General features: G+C 41.1%; 1 pseudogene; it reads left to right on the top strand.

Annotated features, from left to right (window-relative positions):
* The first annotated feature begins 872 nt into the window (after positions 1-872).
* On the top strand, positions 873-2069 carry LOC101701473 (BTB/POZ domain-containing protein 7 pseudogene; annotated as a pseudogene).
* Positions 2070-19483: the final 17414 nt, after the last annotated feature.

Below are 19483 nucleotides of genomic sequence, written 5' to 3'. Positions count from 1 at the left end.
TATATATAAATGAATAAATATAATACATTACAGAAACAGAAGTATAAAAATTACATGATCATTTCAATAGATGGAAAAAAAACCCTCTGACAAAATCCAACATGCAATCACGAAGGTCCTTACCTTAAAATGATAAAAGCCACTTATGACAAAATCACTGCCAACATTATGCAAAATGGGGAAAAACTGAAAGCATTTCCTCCAAAATCAGGAACAAGAGAAGGGTGTCCATTCTGGCCACTCCTCCTCAATATAGTACTTAAAAATTTAGCCAAAGAGGGCCGGGATTTAGCTCAGTGGTTCCGGTGCCTGCCTCGCAAGCGAAAGGTCCTGAGTTCGATCCCCAGTACCAAAAAAAAAAAAAATTTAGCCAAAGCAACTAGGCAGGAGAAAGAAATAAAAGGAATTTGATTAGAAGAAGTTGTTAAAATATCTTTGTTTGCTAAAGACATGATCCAAAAAGCTCCACCGGAAGACTCCCAGGACTAATAAATTCAGCAAAGTGGCAGGATATGAAATAAACGCATAAAAACAAAGTGTTCCTATACACCAAGAATGAACTCACTGAAAATAATCCCGTCCATAGTAGCTTCAAAAAATTAAATACCTTGGAATTAATCAAGAAAATGAGAGGAGTCAAAATGGCGGCGAGGGAAAGCTGGAGCAGTACCGGAGACACTGACCGGAGAGAGGGCTGACAGGAGAGAGGGCAGTGGCAGAGGTGAAGGCAGCTGGCCCAGCAGCAGCGGTGGGAGGAGCCTCCGGGAAATGGATGAAAAGAGGCTTCTGGATCCAGGGTTGAAGGTTCATAAAGCCCTCTGGGATCACACTCTGAAGAACCAGTAGATGGAATACCTGAATGACTAAAGAAAATGGGTGCTACTGCATCTAAGTATCCTCATTCATGTTCCCCCGAGGGTAGGGGGAATTCGCAAGCCCAACAAACTTCTATAGGGACATCATCCTATTCTTAGCGAGGCTATGGTTGTGAATCAAAATTGTATAGCCTTGACTATGGCCATGAGAAACCACAAGACAAAAAAAAAAAAAAAAAAAGAGAACCTCTGGGCTTGCTACCTTCAAAAGGAAATTTATTAAGTGTTGAAAATCTAAAAGGTCAGCCAATCATGCCAAGCAGATTTGAGAAGTCCTCTCTGGATGGGAAGTTAGAGATGCATTAGTAGAGGAATAAGACAGAACTTCAGCCTTAAAGGAGCTTTCTCTACAAGCCAGTTTGGCTAGACCAGAAGCCCAGACATTGCAGAAAGATATGGCTGATCTTTATGAGTATAAGTATTGTACTGATGTAGACTTAATATTTCAAGGAACTTGTTCTCCTGTTCATCATACCATTTTGGCAGCAAGGTGTCCATTTTTTAAAACACTGCTTGCTTCCTCGCCTGAGTATGGGGCAGAGATAATAATGGACATCAGTACAGCTAGTATTGATATGCCCACGCTTTCTGCTTTGTTACACTACCTTTATACAGGAGAGTTTGGAATGGACGACTCAAAGTTTCAAAATGTCGACATCTTTGTTCAACTTAGTGAAGAATTTGGAACATCATACTCCCTGATATAGATATGTGTGGACTCTTTGATTACATGTGTTATTCTGATATCATCCTTAGTTTTTCTTCAGACTCTGAACTGGTTGAAGCTTTTGGGGGAAATTGGAACTGTTTAGATGAAGAGCTGAAAGCCCAGAAGGCTATTATTTCTGCACGGTCTCCATTTTTTCAAAATTTATTACAAAGGAGGATACGGACTGGTAAAGAAATCACAGACCGAACTTTGAGGATTCCCATAAGAATTATATTAGATGAGTCCATTATAGCAAAACAATATGCAAACGTACACTGTATGTATACCGACGTGGTAGACCTCTCCGTTTTACATTGTAGCCCCTCTGTGGGGAGTCTCGGTGAAGTTCAGGCTCTCGTTGCAGGGAAGCCAACATGACTAGGGCAGAAGAAGCCATGGAACTTTACCACATAGCACTGTTCTTTTTTTTTTTTTTTTTACTGTTCTTGGAATTTAACATGCTCGCACAAGGCATGAAATTCTGATTTTATTTCTAAAATTATGCGTTTATCTTCCACTTTGAAAACAGCCAATTTGTTTTATGATTTCATTTGGGATGTGCAAGGTCAGTTTTTTTGAGCCTACAATTATGACATCTGAGACAGATAAAGGATCAGTATTAATGTGACTTTGTTTTTAATATTAAAAATGAAGCATTCAGTTCTAACTAATCATTAAATGAGACTTCAGAATCTTTCCTAATGTAAAATGATAGGTGTGAGATATATAATTACTCAACTAAACTCTCCACCCAAGCTTTGAAACTAGCCCAGTTTTCCAGATTGCAAGGTTAGATGATCATATTTACATTCAACGTTTTGTTGACGTTTAAATGTTAGGAATTAGAAATAAAAATGAAGATAGAGGGGCGGGGATTTAGCTCAGTGGTTCCGGCGCCTGCCTCGCAAGCGCAAGGTCTGTAGTTTGATCCCTGATACCAAAAGAAAAAAAAAAAATGAAGATAGCCACATTTAGATATAAATTCATTGGGAGGAGAGAATTGAGTAGGCCTTCTGATTTAAATTTTAAAATACTTTTGGGCTGGGGATTTAGCTCAGTGGTTCCAGTGCCTGCCTCGCAAGCACAAGGTCCTGAGTTCGATCCCCGGTACCAAAAAAAAAAAAAAAAAAAAGATTGCATAAATTTTAAAATACTTTGTATCTGACTTTTAGTTGACTTGTATATCAAATAGTAGCCTACAGTGTATAAAGCACAGTGCTAGACTCACATGCCTTATTAAATTGCTTTCAACCTAAAATTTTAAATTAGGAACAGCATATTTTTATGACAGGCAAATGAATATATGAAAGTTACATTTGAAAAGTAAATGTTTTATCTGTTGATAACTATTAAGAATCTTAACATTTCAGAGCTGGAAAGAGATCTTTTATGAGAGAGCAAAGGAGTTTGCTGTCCTATGCAAAAGGTGAATACAAAGCTTTCTATGGCCATATATTAAAGGAAATAAGCTATATGGCCTGAGATTACTTTAGAAATGTAATTAAGTTAGTGCATGTTAACTAAAAGAATGTTAGAAGCTGCCAATCACAATGCTATCAGATAATAATCAAGCCAGGCACAAGGACACATGCCTGTATTCCCAGTTACTGTACTTGGAAGGCTGAGGCAGAAGGATTGCAAGTTTGAGGCCTGCCTGGGCAACTTAGCAAGATATTACCTCAAAATAAAATTTAAAAGTGCTGAGGATGTAGCTCAGTGATAGTGCTCTTCTCCAGCTTGCTGGAAGACCTGGATTCAATCCCCAACCACAAAATAAGAATCATTATGTAATAAGAGACTATTTAGATATCAGACCATAGAAAAATATGTTGTTAAAAATAACCTAGCAGTCTGACCTACCATTCTTCTTTAAAATCAAATTTGTCAGGGCCAGGGATTTAGCTCAGTGGTGTCACAACCTGCCTCTAAAGCGCAAGGTCCTGAGTTCAATCCTCAGTACCAAAAATAAATAAATAAATAAATAAATAAATAAATAAATAAATAAATAAATAAAATTTGTCAGAAAAAGCTTCTACAGAAAAATTTGAAGTCTGCAACATTACCAAAAAGATACAACAATCTTTATTTTCTGTAATTGTGTTTTAGTTTTTAATGTGAGTAAACAATTAAAAATAATCAAATGTTTCCATTCAACCCAGCTGTTCCCCTTCTAGGTATCTTCCCAAAAGAGTTAAAGATATCATATTACAAATATACATGCATACCCATGTTTATAGCAAGCAGCACAAGTCATAGTAGCTAAATTTTGGAAGTAGCCTGTATGTCCATCCACAAATGAATGATTAATGAAAATGTGGTATTTATACATAATGGATACTACTCTGGCATAAAAAGGATAAATTTTAGTCAGTTGTAGGAAAATGGATGCACCATAAGACCATAATGTTAAGTGAAATAAATGAGACAAGAGTTTAACTATCACAGTTTTTCTCATATGAGAAAATAAAAATAAAGAGCAAACATTAAGTTGATAGGAATAGGGAGGTAGATCTTTTGGGAAAGGGAAGGGGACCAAGAGATGGAGAGAGGGAGAAGGGAAAGGAGAAAAAAGGTGAAAAAAGGAATTAAAATGTGTTTATTGTACCAGGTCCACACAATGAAGGTACTCATTATGTGCCACAAACATGTACTAATAAAAATACAATTTTTAAAGGATAAAAAAATTTAAAAAAGAAAATGAAAGATATCTATAACAAAAACTATATGACTCTGAAAATAAATTGAAGAGGATGTTAGAAAATGGAAAGACATCCCCTGTTCTTGGATAGGCAGAAGTAGCATCATTGTATTATTAAAAAGGATTTAATACAGTCCTATTAAAATACCATCAGAGTTCGATCCTCAGTACTAAAAATAAATAAATAAATAAAATAAAAAACGATCAGATTTTTTCACAGAACTAGAAAAATAATTCTAAAATTTATCCAAAGTGATCCTGAGCAATAAGAGCAAGGCAGGAGGCATTACAATCCCAGACTTTAAGTTATACTAGAAAGCCACAGTAGTAAAAACAGCATGGCACTGGCCCCAAAACAGATATATTCACCAACAGAATAGAATACAGGATGAAGAAACAACCCCAGACACCTTCAGCCAGCTGATTTTCGACTAAGAGGCCAATAATATATGGAGAAAATATAGTCTCTTTAACAAATGTGTTGGTAAAACTGGTTATCTCCACGCAGAAGAATGAAGCTAGACCCATATTTCTCACCTGTTGTTGAAATCAAATCAAAATGAATCAAAGACCTAGATACTAAAAACAGAAATGCTGAATTTGCTGGAAGATAAAATAGGTAAAATTCTTGAAGACATAGGAATAGGAAAGAACATTCTGAACCAAACCCAGATTGCACAAGAAGTAACAGCAAGAATCAGAAAATGGAATTGTATCAAATTAAAAATCTTCTGCATAGTAAAGGAAACAACCTATAGAATGTGAAAAAATTTTGGCCAATTACTCCTCAGACAGAGGACTAATATCTAAAATAGGTAAAGAACTTTGGAAATTAGACCTCCCAAATAAAAGACTCAATCAAAAAATGGAAAATTGAAATGAATAGATATTTCTCAAAAGAAGTAAAAATGGCCAATAAGTACATGAAAATGCATTCAGCATCTTTGACTATTAGAGAAAATGCAAATCAAAGCAACATTGAAATTCTGTCTTACTCCAGAAAGAATGACTATCATCAAGAACTCAAAATACAACAAATACAGGCAAGGTTGTGTGGAAAAGGAACACTTCTACATTGTTGGTAGAATGTAATACAACCACTAAATTCCTTAAAAAATAAAAATAAAAATTCCATTTGACCCAACTATACTTCTTCTTGGTATCTTCCTGAAAGAGTTAAAGACATATCATAGCGCAGTAGTACCTGCATACTCATGTATATAGCAGCACAACTCATAACAGCTAAATCTCAGAAGTAGCTGATATGTCCATCAACAGATAAAGGAAATGTGCTATTTATACACGATGGAGTACTACTCTGCTGTAAAGAAGGATAAACTTGAGTCATTTGTAGGAAAATGGATGCACCTTCAGACCATAATATGAGTGGAATAAATCAGATGCACAGGCTTAAATATCACATGGTTTCTCTTATATGATAAACCCAAAATATAAATCATTTAAAAAGCAAAATAAATGAGAGATGATGGGACACAGACAGGTAGACTTTGTGGAGATGGGAAGGGGTTCTGGGGATGGTGGGAGATGGAAGGGTTGAGAGAAGAAGGGGAAGTAAAAATGATTAAGATGATATGTACACATACCGATTCCCCAAGATGAATGTAATTATTATATATCACAAATAAATTAATAAAAAAGAAACTGAAAAAAAGAACAAAAGCCAGATGTGGTGGTGCACACTCATAGCCCCAGCTACTTGGGAAGCTGAGGTTGAGGGTTGTTTGAGTCTAGGATCTTTTGAGTCCATGAGTTTGAGACCAGCATAGGTAAAATACAGAGACTTCATAAAAGAAGAGAAAGGAGGAGAATGACGATGAAGACGAGGACAAGGATGAGGACGAGGAGGAGGTGGAGGAGAAACAGCAGCAACAGCTAGGCATGGTAGTACCCGGCTGCAACCCCAGCAGTTGGGAGGCCGAGGCAGGAAGTTCATGAGTTTGAGTCCTGCCTGGGCTACACAGTAAGTCCAAAGCCAGCCTGGACTATATATTGAGACACTGTCTCAAAAAAAGAGCTGAATATGGTGGCACTTGCTTGTCATTCCAGAACTCTGGGAGAGGTAAGGCAGGAGGATCACAAGTTTGACTCTAGCTCGGGCAATTCAGTGAGACCCTGTCTCAAAATAAAAATAAAAAAGGGCTGGGGATGTAGCTTCATGTGAGGGCCCTGGGTTCAACCCCCAATACCACAAAATATCAATAAATAGAGAAGCTAGGTGCAGTGGCAAGTTCTGTAATCTCAGCTCTTAGGGAGACTGAGGCAAGACAGTCATGAGTTTGAGGCCAGCCCAGGCAATATAGATAGATAGATAGATAGATGAGAAAAATTGTAGATTAATCAAGTATGGTAAATATTAATTGCTCTTAATTGGGGAAATGTGCATACAGTGATTTGTTCTTATTAGCTATACTTTTAAGAGTGTTGAAATTTTCATTAAAAAGGTATTGGAGAGCCGGGGGATTTAGCTCAGCGGTTCCACCGCCTGCCTCGAAAATGCAAGGTCCTGAGTTCAATCCCTGGTATGAAAAAAAAAGGTATTGGAGCTAGGAATGTAGCTCAGTGGTAGCACACATGCCTAGCATGCATGAAGCTCTGGGTTCAATTCCCAGGGCCCCCCCACCAAAACAACATTTTAAATATTATTTTTAATATTAAAAAATGCATGTATGATGGTGCCAATTCTGTACCTGGGATCCTTCCATGGCTTTGCATTGTTCTTCACATAAAGACAAAAGTCATTACTGGAACCTTTATGAGCTGACTTCTTCCTTTCTTGACGGAGTCATCTCACACCACAGCCTCAGCCTTCTAAAAGTTAAGGTTTCAGTCAGAGAAATGAGGTAGACATTTGGCATCAAAGTCTTTGCAAGACTTCCCTATAGGAACTGACTGGATGCTCTGTGGCCCTAAGCCATTCATTTCAGCAGCTGTCACTGAGCATTTGGTGGTGCCTGTTAATAGGTTCCTAATGGTTAGGCCACTTCAGTATGGAGAAGTGAGAGAAGTGAATCCAGCCCAGATTTCCTCTTACACAATTTTTTTTAACGTTTTAGAAGAGGGGCCAGGGATTTAGCTCAGTGGTTCCGCCGCCTGCCTCGCAAGCACAAGGTCCCGAGTTTGATCCCTGGTACAAAAAAACCAAAAACCAAACAAACAAACAAAAAGTTTTAGAAGAATGGTACAAATGGATGTCTTGAAGACCTTCTTTGAAATGAAATGTGGGGCTCAGTGGTAGAGCACTTACCCAGCACCACGCACAAGGTCTTTGGTTCTATCTCCAGCACCACAAAAAAGTATGTTTGGGACCCCCTCCATTGCCATCTGCCACAACTTAATCTAGGCCACAGGGGCAGGATTCCCTGGCCTCTGGCAGTGGCCTCCCAGCTGCTCTCTCAACCTCAGTTTCCTCCCCTCCTAGCCATTTTCCATATGGCAGGCAGAATGACCGTCTGCAGTGCAAATGTCATAGTGACACTACTCTGCTTAAGTAGTTACCTGTTGCTCCTAAGAAAAATTCTGGACTCCTAAATTGGCTTGGAAAGTCCTTCAAGTCTTCTTTCTCTCCAACTTCATCTCTCCCTCTTCTTCCCTGCCTCTCCAGCACAGAAGTGTGGTCTCTCACCTCTGAATCTTTAAATGTGCTCATTCCTTCTCCTGGAAGACTTGTCCTTCAATTGTTAGCTTCTACATTGCCCTCATATTATCCTCTATTTAGCACTTACTGCACTAGGTGGTGACTTCTCACTTAATTACTTTATGCTTCTCACAGGCAGGGACTGTCTTATTTTGATTGTATCCCCAGCACCTGGTGCAGTGTCTGAGGAGTAATAACAACTTAATAAGTATTTTTCCAATGAATGGATGAATGATCTATCAAAACAGCCTTCTAGATGCCTTACCCGATTCCACCTTCTTCTCTAATTCTTCCTAGAATTATCTTCCTAAAACACCACTGTCTTCATCACTTAATCCCTCCACTTTAGGCAGTACTGGAGGTTGAACCCAGGGCCTTTGCAGTGAGCTACACTCCCAGACCTTTTTAATTTTGCTAAATTGCCCAGTTTGGGCAAAAACTTGGCATTCTCCTGCCTCAGCCTCCCAGAGGACCCACTCCCACACTCAGATGCTTCCCTTTTCTTATCAGATCAGGGGTAAAAGTTTTCAAGGGATTCCATAACCTTTGCCTATGCACTCTATCCAAGTTTGTATTATGAAGATTGTTTTTTCTCCAGATATGACATATAAATATTTTTCTGCAGGAGAAGAACTAAATCTACCAGGGCCTCTCACCAGCATTGATTTGTGGAGAGTGCAGGGAATGAGATGGGCATGGAGCCCTGAGTCTTCCAGAACAGCCCAGGTTAGCTGAAAGGAGCAGAAAGGAAATCCTAGTGGCCACCAATGCCTGGGAGGCCAGACAGCATAGTGCCACAAAGGAGAGAATGAAGGGCAGAGGACGTCATTATATTATTATATTGTTATATTGTTATATTATTATATAGATATATAGTATATCTATTTTTCATGGCTACAATGATCTCTTGAAATTCACAAGGCCAACTGGACCCCAGATCTTGGATGCATAAAAATCTCATGTCTCCAGGATTGTGCTTGCCAGCAGTAACACTGAAGCAACAAGAAATCAGCTTCCATCTCCTCTAACCTTCCACAGTTCAAGTGAGTGGCAGAACCTAATCTATAATCAGAGAGGATGGTGGGAAATACAGTTTATAGCTTTCTAGCTCTTGTGGTATGGAATACCCATGAGAAGGAGGTTGAAATGCATGCCAAGTACCAACTGGGCCCAGTCAAACTTGGGTAGTTGGAATAGATGGCAAAACAATGCACCGCTCACAGTGGTAGCTACAGTGATCATTCGAGAAAATATTATTAGATCACTGTAACTGGCAGCCTGTATGGGCTCAAGTTTTCTAGTGAATGATGGGTTACATGATAAATTTGTGTCTTATGTCTACAGTGAGAAGTGTGACATGGTAGAAGGATCTGGCTGGCTTCATGGACCTCCTCTTCCCCTACTCCCCACCAACTGTCTGACTTTAAGCAGTCAGTTATCTTTAAATATAATTTTAGTCCCAGTATAGAACAAACTGGACACAAACCAAAAAGAGTCAGCCACAGAAGATAAACAGCATTCTACCTGACATGCACTTGACCACAGGTTAAAAGCCACGCTAAACTTCAGCATCCATTGAGATAAGGGCTCAAGATCCAGAAGCTCCAAACTCTGAAAATTATGGTTTGATATTTTAAAAGATCTCAGATTCCCATCTCCTCGAATGCATGTGGCCTTGGCCTATCCACTTACCCTATACGGTCTCTATGTATTGGGAATATGGCTGTGTTCTTCTCTTTTGTCTGCCACAGGTTTCTACTAGGCTTCTGCTTCTTGTAACCACCTCCTTTGTCATTGTGTCACATGGTTTGACAATTTTAAAGAAGCACAGTTACTGTGAAATCGGAATTCTTGGGCTAAAAAGTTTTGACATTTGCTCCATCGCTATGTCACTAATGGGAAGCCATAATAGAAAGGGAAGTCTCTGCTTCTGTTTTTTATATCCACATACAACAACTGAGTCTTGATGAGCAGCAGGAGCCGCTGCTGTCTTTGCAGCTGTACCACCCAGCTGTTGTCTGTGTCTGGGCTTTCAACAGTCTTTGTCCTAGCACTTGAGATAGGGTGGCCTGGTGAGAACCTGGAAAGAGTCCCCCGGACACTGAATTTGAAGACATGAATTCTAATTTTCTACAACCAGGAGTTGCCTGCAAGTACTCAGAAAAACATAAGTATAATGAGCATACAGAGCAACTGCTGTCAGGTCTGCTTTGAATATCAAAGTGTAGAGGGTAGGAGAAGGACCAAAAAGTAGGAGCTGTAACTAGATGGAACTTTTAATTAATACAAAACTTAAATGAAATCCACAAAAGAGATTTCCCTGAAGAGAGTATATCCATCAAGAATTCAAGCTGCTGTAGTCGATTTTAATTACATTTCTGAAATAGAAGCCTACAAACAGTATATAAATAGATGACTTAAACGAATCTTTTGCTCCATTGACAAATTTTTCTAGCAATAGTCTCAGCCTACCAAAATCTAAAAGTGATTTTTAGAAGTTGGTGAAGAAGCATTCTAAGGACAGCTATCAGAAACAAGATCCAAAATAAATGTGTTAGTACAATTTAAAGTTGGTGGTGGATTTTTAGGAGAGTAGGCACCATGGACATTTATGTCATTGGTAGTAAAGAAAGGTGAATAACATTTACATTTTTAAAAACTTTCTTTAGAATTTTCAGGTCAGAATTTCTGACAAATGTTCTTATCCTTTTAGCTTGCAAAATAAAAATGAATATAAACATTAATGTAATATAGGATTTTCTATCCCCTTGGTGGGCAGGTCAGGAATAGTTAAAAGCTCTAATTTCTAAATCACACCTATTTCTATATCTTCTTTTATATTGTATGCCATGGACTGAACAGCTGAATTTGTTTTCTAGGGTTAGTGTAACTCATTACCACAAATGTGGTGACTTAAAACAGAAATTTATTCTCTTACAGTTCTGCAGGTCAGAAATTTGAAACCAGTTCACTGAGTTCAAATCAAGTGTCTCCATCTGGAGACCCTAGCAGAGAATCTATCTCTGCCTCTTCCAGGTTCTGATGGCTGTAGTCATTCCCGGGCTTGTAGTGTCATTCCAACCTCTGCCTCTGCGGCCACATTGCCTTTTCCTCCTCGGAGTGTGCATAATTTCTTTCTGCCTCCCTCTTAAATTCAAGGACCTTTGTGACATGTGGGGCAAATCTATCAATCATAATTTTGGGCTCTTTTGCTTAATCACATTTGCCATTTAAAGTGGCATTCCCAGGTTCCAGGGTATGGAGACATCTATATCTATATCTACAGTTAATGAGATTCATCAAGTACCAAGTATTGGGTAAGCATGTACTATACCATACCTTCACTTAATCCTGTCATCCAACAGGTAGATAGAACTATTACCTTTTTTTCCCTCAGTACTAGGGATTGAACCCAGGACCTTTGGACTGAGCTACCTCCCCAGCCATTTTCATTTCTTTTGCTATTTTGAGACAAGTTCTCACTAAGTTGCCCAGGCTGAGATTACAGGCATGCACTGACACGTCTGGCTGTTACCCCATTTTATAGATGAGGAAACTGAGTCTTAGAGAGGTAACTTGTCCATGATCACACAGCTGGCCCCAAAGCCCAATCCTTTGGTTACAGGAAAAATAAGGACGAGGGACTAGTACATTTGTTGATCACCCTTCTAGTAGTAGCAGTAGTAGTAAGCAGAGCCCTGCCCCACTCCATCATTGAGCTTTGGATCCACCTGGGCAGATTGGGAAGCCTGCCAGTGGCAGAAGTCCTACTTATATGAAGGGTGGTGATGGACGTCTCTTATTTTGGTCCACCCAGCATTCTTTCAAGGATCATCAAATTCCCCATTTTTCTTGTATTAGCACCAGTTTTCCTTTGGGAGACCACCACTTGGCTTATTCGATTTGCTTCTGGTTCTGGTGTGACATCCCATTACCTGACCTCATTTCCCTGGCCATAAAGGTTGACACCTGCACTAGTTATCTACTGCTAGCTCAGGGTGTCTCATGAGGCAGGAGTCTAGATGTCAGCTTGGACTACAGTCACCTGACGGCATGACTGGGGCTGGAGGATCCACTGCCAGGCTCACACACACAGCTATTAGCGGGGGGCTTAGTTTCTTATCATGTGGGTCTCTCAAGCTTCCCCCAGGGTGAATGATCTAAGAGAAGAGCAAGAGGAATCTGTGGTCCCATTTATGACCTAGTCATGCGCCATCATGTTTGCTTTATTCTATTGGTCACACAGCCCAGCCTGATATAATGTGGAAGGACATTATGCAAGGGCATAAATATCAAGAGGCAGGATCATTAGAGGTCATCTTGAAGGAAGGTGACCCTAGCTCTTGATTCTGCTACCCCATCCCCTTGGCCTCGGATTTGTTCAAGGGATGAACAAGGCCAGGGAGAGTGAATCTCTGAGAATCGTATCTGTGGGTGCTGGGAATTTTTCCTTCGCTCTCAATCTTCGATGCTGTAAGCCTGAAGGTTTCAGGAGTCAAATTCCTATACATGGGGGAAATCCTTAGAGACTGGGAGAAAATGGGACCAGAGAAAGAAACAGAGCTAAGGGTTGGAAACAGAAAGTGTCCTGGCAACATTTTGTGGGTCTTTGCATCCCTCCAAGACTGATGTTCACTCCTGGCCTCCCCAGTCACATAAAGCAGTTCATTACTTTCTTCTTTTCTTTTGTCTTTCTTTCCTTTTTTCCCCCTTAAGCCAGTTGACTTGGGTTTCTGACTTTGGAACTGAAAGGGCCTGGATTCATTCAAAGCTTGAGGAGCCTCCTAAAATTAACTCATCCTACAGGAACAGAGAATCAGACTCAGGCCAGTGACAGAGCCTTAACTATGTGAGGAATAATTGCCATAAAGGCATTGGTTTCTCAAATGTATCTCAGAGCCTTGCTTTCTTCCAACGGAGACTCAATTCTGGACAAAAGAGGAAGATTTTAAAAAGGGAGAATGAGGGCCTGGGGATTTAGCTCAGTGGTTCCATGCCTACCTGGCAAGTGCAAGGTCCTAAGTTCAATTCATGGTACCAGAAAAAAAAAGTGGGGGGGAGAATGAGCAAGGTGTGGTGGCACACACCTGTAATCCCAGCAGTTTGGGAGGCAGAGGCAGGAGGATGGCAAGTTTCAGCCCAGCCTGAGTAATGTAGACTTAGTGAGACCCTGTCCCCAAATAAAATGATAATAATAATAATAACAATAGGCCCAGGGATTTAGCTCAGTGGTTTCGATGCCTGCTGTGCAAGCGCAAGGACCCAAGTTCGCTCCCCAGTACCAAAAAAACAAAACAAAACAAAACAAACAAAAATAATAATAATAGGAGAAAAAGGCTAGAGATGTAGCTCAATGCAAAGACCTTGGGTTCAATCCCCAGTACCACACACACACATACAAAGAAAAGAAAAAGAAAACAGTTTCATCACAAACTGTAGAAGTTTGAGGCAAAATTAGTCCTGATTTTGTGTCTTGTGACTTTGGGTCACACCAAAAAGACAGAGGTACTTTCATGCCAATGAAAAAACACAAAGAGGCTTTGCAGACTTGCAAATCCCAGCTCAAAATTGCAGCTGGTGCTAGGGTGACAGCACCAGGGGCTGCAACTGCCAAGTAGCCAAGGTCCTGGATGCTGGGCGTGGCCTGTAAATGTTCTCTGGAGAGCTGATTACTTTGTTTTGTGGTCCTGGGGCTTGAACCCAGGGCCTTCACACTGAGCTATATCACTTGAATTTACAATCTTCCTGCCCCAGCCTCCCAGAGTGCTGAGACTACAGGTGTGTAGCACCATTCCCAACGATCCACTTTGGTTTCTTTTCACACACAGCACTGACAAACAAGCCCTTCTGAGCTCCCTCTTACATCACTTGGATTTTGTACTGTTTCAGCCTCAACCCTGGGGAGCTTTGCCCTGCAAAGGTCCAAGCACAAATTTTTGCCCCCTGTCCCCCTAAAGCCTCATGCAGTCATAGGTGGGTCTTTTTCAGAGGTGCCTGAATGTAGAGTGTGTGACTGATTCATGGTGCAGTGCTAGGATTAAGGGTGCTAGGATTAATGGTGGATGATTACTAAATCAGTCCACTGCTTGGTTTGGCACCAGCCTAATTCCGGTACCCTGGATACAATATAAGGAACAGAAGGGGGCTTGTCTTGTCTCTCACTGCCTTGCTGCCTTCTGCCCACCATGAACCATTTCTCCTCTGCGATGCCCCTCTGCCATGCCACCCTGCCTTGGAGCCGGCCAACTATAAAATGAAACCTCTACAAACTGTGAGCTAAATAAACCTTTCCTTCTTCAACTGTGGGTGTCAGGTATTTTGTCTCAGTGAGAAAAGTAATTATGACACCTAGTTGAATGAAAACATTCTTTTTGGTGGCATCAAATGAACACATGGCAAAATTCAAAACTGTAGATCATTAAAGTGCTCAAAGAAATTTTTTAAACTTTTATTTCAATTCTCCTAAAGAACATTTAGGCTTTAATAAAGTTTCGGGTATATAGAACTTTAGAAGTCCATTGGTGTTAGTTACTTTTCTCATCACTGAGAAAAGGGGGAAAGGTTTATTTAGCTCAGTGTGTGGAGGTTCCAGTCCATAATCAGCTGGCTCCAAGGCAGGGTGGCATGGCAGAAGTGCATCACAGAGAGAAACAGTTCATAGCAGGGAGAAGGTAGCAAAGCAATGAGGGGAGACCACAGCCCTTTCTATCCCTTATATCTTATCCAGGCTCCTTAGGGCAGGTAGCACTCACACCCTTAATCCTAGTGCCCTTGAGCCTAGCATTGCCTCACAAATCAATTCCAGCATCACATACTCTAGATCCAGCCATCTCTGAAAAAGTCTCAAAGTCTCCTGAAGCTTTGGGGGGACATCTAAACATAAGTCATAACAGTTACACACCAAAAAAACCAAAACAAAACAAAACAAAAAAAACCCCTTTTTTCCGTTCAAGAGAAGGAACTGCTCAAAAAATTCTGCACATGGCAGTCACTTTCATGTACCTGATGATTTCACACACTAGATGGCAATGTGGGACAATTTGAAAGATTTTTTTTTTTTTCCAGTATGGGGATCGAACTCAGGACCTCAGTACCTTGCATTTGCAAAGCAGGCGCTGCAGCACTGAGCTAAATCCCTGGCCTGAAAGATCATTTTTAATGCAACTTGGAGAAAGACAGGAAAGCAAACACAATCTTCAGCTTGATCTGGTCCACCTTGCAGTTTAGTGAGACTGTCTCAAAAGAAAAAAATAAAGAAATTGGGGATGTGTAGCTCAGTGCGAAGGCCCTGGCTTCAACTGCAGTACTGCAAAAACAAAGCAAAGCAAAACAAAACAACCACCTAAAACCCCCCTATATCTCCAAGGCCAGAAGATTTATCTTCTGGATAAGAAAAGATAAAATTACCTTGTGGGGGACCAGAAAGAAGTTGTTTTTACACATGTTCATTTTGTGGAAGGCCCGGTAGACCAGAAGGGTGGAGAAGAACCTGAATCCAAGGACTGTGAACCCACTCCTCAACCTTGTCTAGGAAGATGCCCCTCGTGCTGCTCTTGCTTCCTCAGCCTCTGCGAGCATTCAAAATGGCACCACCACTAAACTGGACATTGTGGCGCACGCCTGTAATCCCAGCACTCAGGAGGCTGAGGCAGGAGGATTGCCGTGAGCTCGAGGCCACCCTGGGCTGCATAGTGTGTTCAAGGCCAGGTGAACTACATAGCAAGACCGTGCCTCCCTCACACACACAAAAGGCACCACCAGCTTGTGCTGTAAGAGTCCCTGTCCAGACATGTGTACCCCTAGGGTCTATTCCCTCCCTACTGAAATGTGACCCTCCGGATCCACCGCAAGAGAGAGAGAAAATGGAAACAAAGCTTTTGTAAATGGAGGGGAGAGGAAGGGTTGAAGGGAGGGGAGGGGAATGAGGAAAAAAAGAAGAATTAAGATATTATGTACAGGTACAAATTCCCTATGATGAATGTGATCGATATATATGACAAATATGTACTAATAAAAAAAAAGTTTAAAAATAAACAAAAAGAAATGCAGAATCTCAGACCCCCTGAAGCAGAATCCACTCGCTAGGCTATACCTTCTTAGCTGACCTAAATTTTAACTAATGTAACCCGACCTGGCCTAACGTAAACTAACCAAGGCAATAAATGGTGTGTTCCCTTTAAGAAAAAAAAAATTGCTCTTGTTATAATACATGATAAAATAACTCAGGGGTGCCTGCTACTTTCAGCCAGCAGATGGCACTGTGGGACAACTAGAAACAACAGCAGTGATTCAGGAAGCCTGCAGGAAGATGATGGAAACAAAGGTGAAAGAACACCGCAATTCTTGGCCTCATTTGGAACTATTTAAAACCTACATCTCCAAGGAATTCTGCTCGATGAGGAAAAATAATATAAACTGTGGGGAGAATGGTGAAAAAGAAGACAAGGACTTTCCTTCAGAAAATCTCTTAGTCCTTTAAAAATCTTTTGGATTAGTTTTTAAAATACAAATGTTCCTGGGAAGTGACCCATTTCATCATCATTAATTCCTTTCAGGGCATTTATTTATCACCTTGCTTTGTTATACCCCGAGAATAAAGAAACCTCCCTGAACAGGCAAGCATTGCCAGGGAGATCAAGTCTGACACTGACACGAAGAGGATATGCTGGGAAGGACCCAAGAGTCAGGCCTCTGGGCACTGAGTCACAGCAGGAGGGGACTCTGGAAGGTCAGCGACCTGGCTCCAAAGGCAAATTCCCACTGGTTGGCTCAGAGGCTTTTGCCCCTGTTAGGATGAGGGGAAGCCCGAGTCCTAGGTGCGCTGAGCTTGAGGCGGGAGTGTGACCCTCAGCCTCCTGTGTGGACATGCTTCATGGGGTGGTCTTGGTCACAGCCCCAGAGAACTTGTCTCTACATTGTCACCTACTGCCATGCCCTGTTAAAGACCCATCATAGTTCATAGATGATAAAAACTAGATTAAGGGGCATCTTAAGAACATGAAACTAAACCAGGCATGATGGTGCTTACCTGTAATCCTAGCACTCTGGTAGACTGACACAGGACAATTGCAAGTTTGAGCCTGGCTTTGAAACTTGGCAATTTAGCAAGACCCTGTCTCAAAATTTAAAAAGGCTGGGTATGTAGCTCAGTGCAAAGCCCCTGGGTTCAATCCCTAGTACAGCAAAAAAAGAAAAAAATAAAAATTAAAAATAAAAGAAAGAAAGAAGGAAGATAATCAGTTCAATATAATTTTCAGCTCCCAGTCTTCTGCTGGGCCTCCCAGGGCCAGACCCCTAAACAGTCAGCAAAGTATTTGGGGGTCTGCAGAATCGGCTCAGGATGTAGACGCGGTTGGAGCAGGACTCAAATCTGCAACTTCTCCCCACTGGGCTTAGTCTAAGTGTGCCTCCGTCCAGCAGGCAAAGAACAACCTCCCAAAGGCCCCCAGGCCCTGTGAGAGCCTGTGTCTTTCTTTGTAGAGTGTGGGCAGTAGGGAAGCTTTTCTTAGCTTAGCAGTGACACGATCCAAGCTGTGATATCGGCAGATTAGCTTGGCAACTCCACACATGAAGGACTGAAGGGGAGAGAGAGAAGCCATTTGGAAGCCAAAACCTTTGTTGGAAGACACATAGAGGAAAGGACCTGAAAGCGGACCATGGCTGCAGGAGTGAAAATGCTGGGAGAAATGAAAAGATCCTGGGAAGTCACTGCCGGAACTTGGCAACTGTTGCATCCGAAGGAAGACAAAGGAGAAACTAAAGAGGGCTCCAAGAATTGGGAGAACAGTAGTATCCTTAAGGACAATAAGTGGCGTTGAGAGGGGCAGGCACCTTTGAGAAGATTAGACTTTCATTTGGGTACATTTTACATCTAAAGTGGCATTTAAGTGGCCAGTCCATGAAGCAGGAAACTTGAGGCTGAGGGCTTGAGAGGCAAATGAGAACACCGATTCTGATTTGAACGTTACACGCTTTTTCGGATGAATGGCTGAGAGACAAAAGGGTGCACCAAGGGCCTTTCCTTGGAGAATAAAGAGCAAGGTGGCACAAAGAACCAGGGAAAAGGGAAAGAGGTAGAATTGCTGACCACCACAAAGGAGAGCCCAGTTTCTATGGGCTTTTGGCGATTGTGTGCCCACCCAGCACCCCCTGGATCGGGCAACATCAAACCCAAGAGTTTCTAATGGTACCTAGCTTCTCTCAGCTGTGGTCAGTTGCAGATGCTCAGGACCTGGAATCTTTGCCAATCTTTAATTTGCTCAGAAAGCTGTCCTTTTGCCAGTTCTCTCATTTCTCCTCTATCTTGAAATGATCCAAATAATTGTGTCACCCTCAGCCACTGCACAGCACATTTCCCGACCCTCCATGGGCCATCACATAATTCTGCCAAAGGGCATTCTGGAGTCACACGCCTGTGTTTCAGTGTGGACTCTATCAATTACTGTCTGCGACTTTGAGCTGAGTACTGAACCTGCCACATTCGATTCAATTTGTAACCCTGGGCCTTAGCACAGCGGTGAGTACAATTCCTATTTATTGAATTGGATTAGATTTTGCAAAATCCCTGGCTTCACAGGTTGTTCTTGCTTTGCCTCCATATTTTCATTCTATCTGCACCATGATGATTTTTTGTTTTGTTGTGTTTTAGCAAAAAACCAGATTATATTGACCACGTATTCAAGAAATGGAGCGATGAAGAAAAGAGAAATGGCATGGTAACTAGAGGCAGTGAAAGGCTTTTCCAGGATAGTGAAGCCCTGTGTGTAGTGTAGTTGAAGAGTGGAGGAAGGAACTGATATAGGTTCAAAAGCTGGAAAGGAAAGGAGACATGATGGGGACTAAGGGGGCAAGAAAGATTTAAATCATGAGGCCCAAGGGAAAGAGTTTGCCTTTCTTTTACTAAAATACATTTTAAAACTTCTTTCAAAGCAATACAGATTTTAAATAGTAATTAACAGTAATTAGCTGAAAAAGCCATCGTGCCAAATATATCATTACTCAAACTGATTCTTCACTGAACCCTTCAAATTTGCATGCACAGACTGTTAAAAGTATATGTACTGGCATTGTATGCAGATGCCTAAAAAGGGGTTAGCAAATTATTTCAACTCAAGTGACTGTGTAGAACTTTTATTCAAAAGGAACTTCCATAAAGCTAAATGAGTTACTGAACTCATTTGGGGTACCATCTGAGGTGTTTTGTTTTTAACTAAAATTTTATTTTAAACAAATTTCAAAATGATAGTATCATTACAAAGCCAGGTACAGCAGTGCCTATAATCCTAGCTACTCAGGAGGCTGAGGCAGGAGGATCACAAGTTCAAGGCCAGCCTGGGCAACTCAGGGAGACCCTGTCTCAAAAGAAAGAAAAAGAAATATTACATGAATATTATAGTAAATTCCTGTCTTCTTTCCCCCTAGACTCCCCCCACTGTTAATATTGTAGTCTATGTACTATATCCCTCTCTTCAAATTATATATAGTCGGGCCAGGGATTTAGCTCAGTGGTTCTGGCGCCTGCCTTCCAAGCGCAAGGTCCCGAGTTC

The sequence above is a fragment of the Heterocephalus glaber genome, unplaced genomic scaffold, assembly GCF_053883595.1.
Source record: "Heterocephalus glaber isolate CG9 unplaced genomic scaffold, H.glaber_assembly_v1.0 deba00001594, whole genome shotgun sequence".
NCBI classification, from domain to species: Eukaryota; Metazoa; Chordata; class Mammalia; order Rodentia; family Bathyergidae; genus Heterocephalus; species Heterocephalus glaber.
The sequence above is the reverse complement of the archived record's forward strand: the minus strand, read 5'-3'. Positions and strand labels throughout refer to the sequence as shown.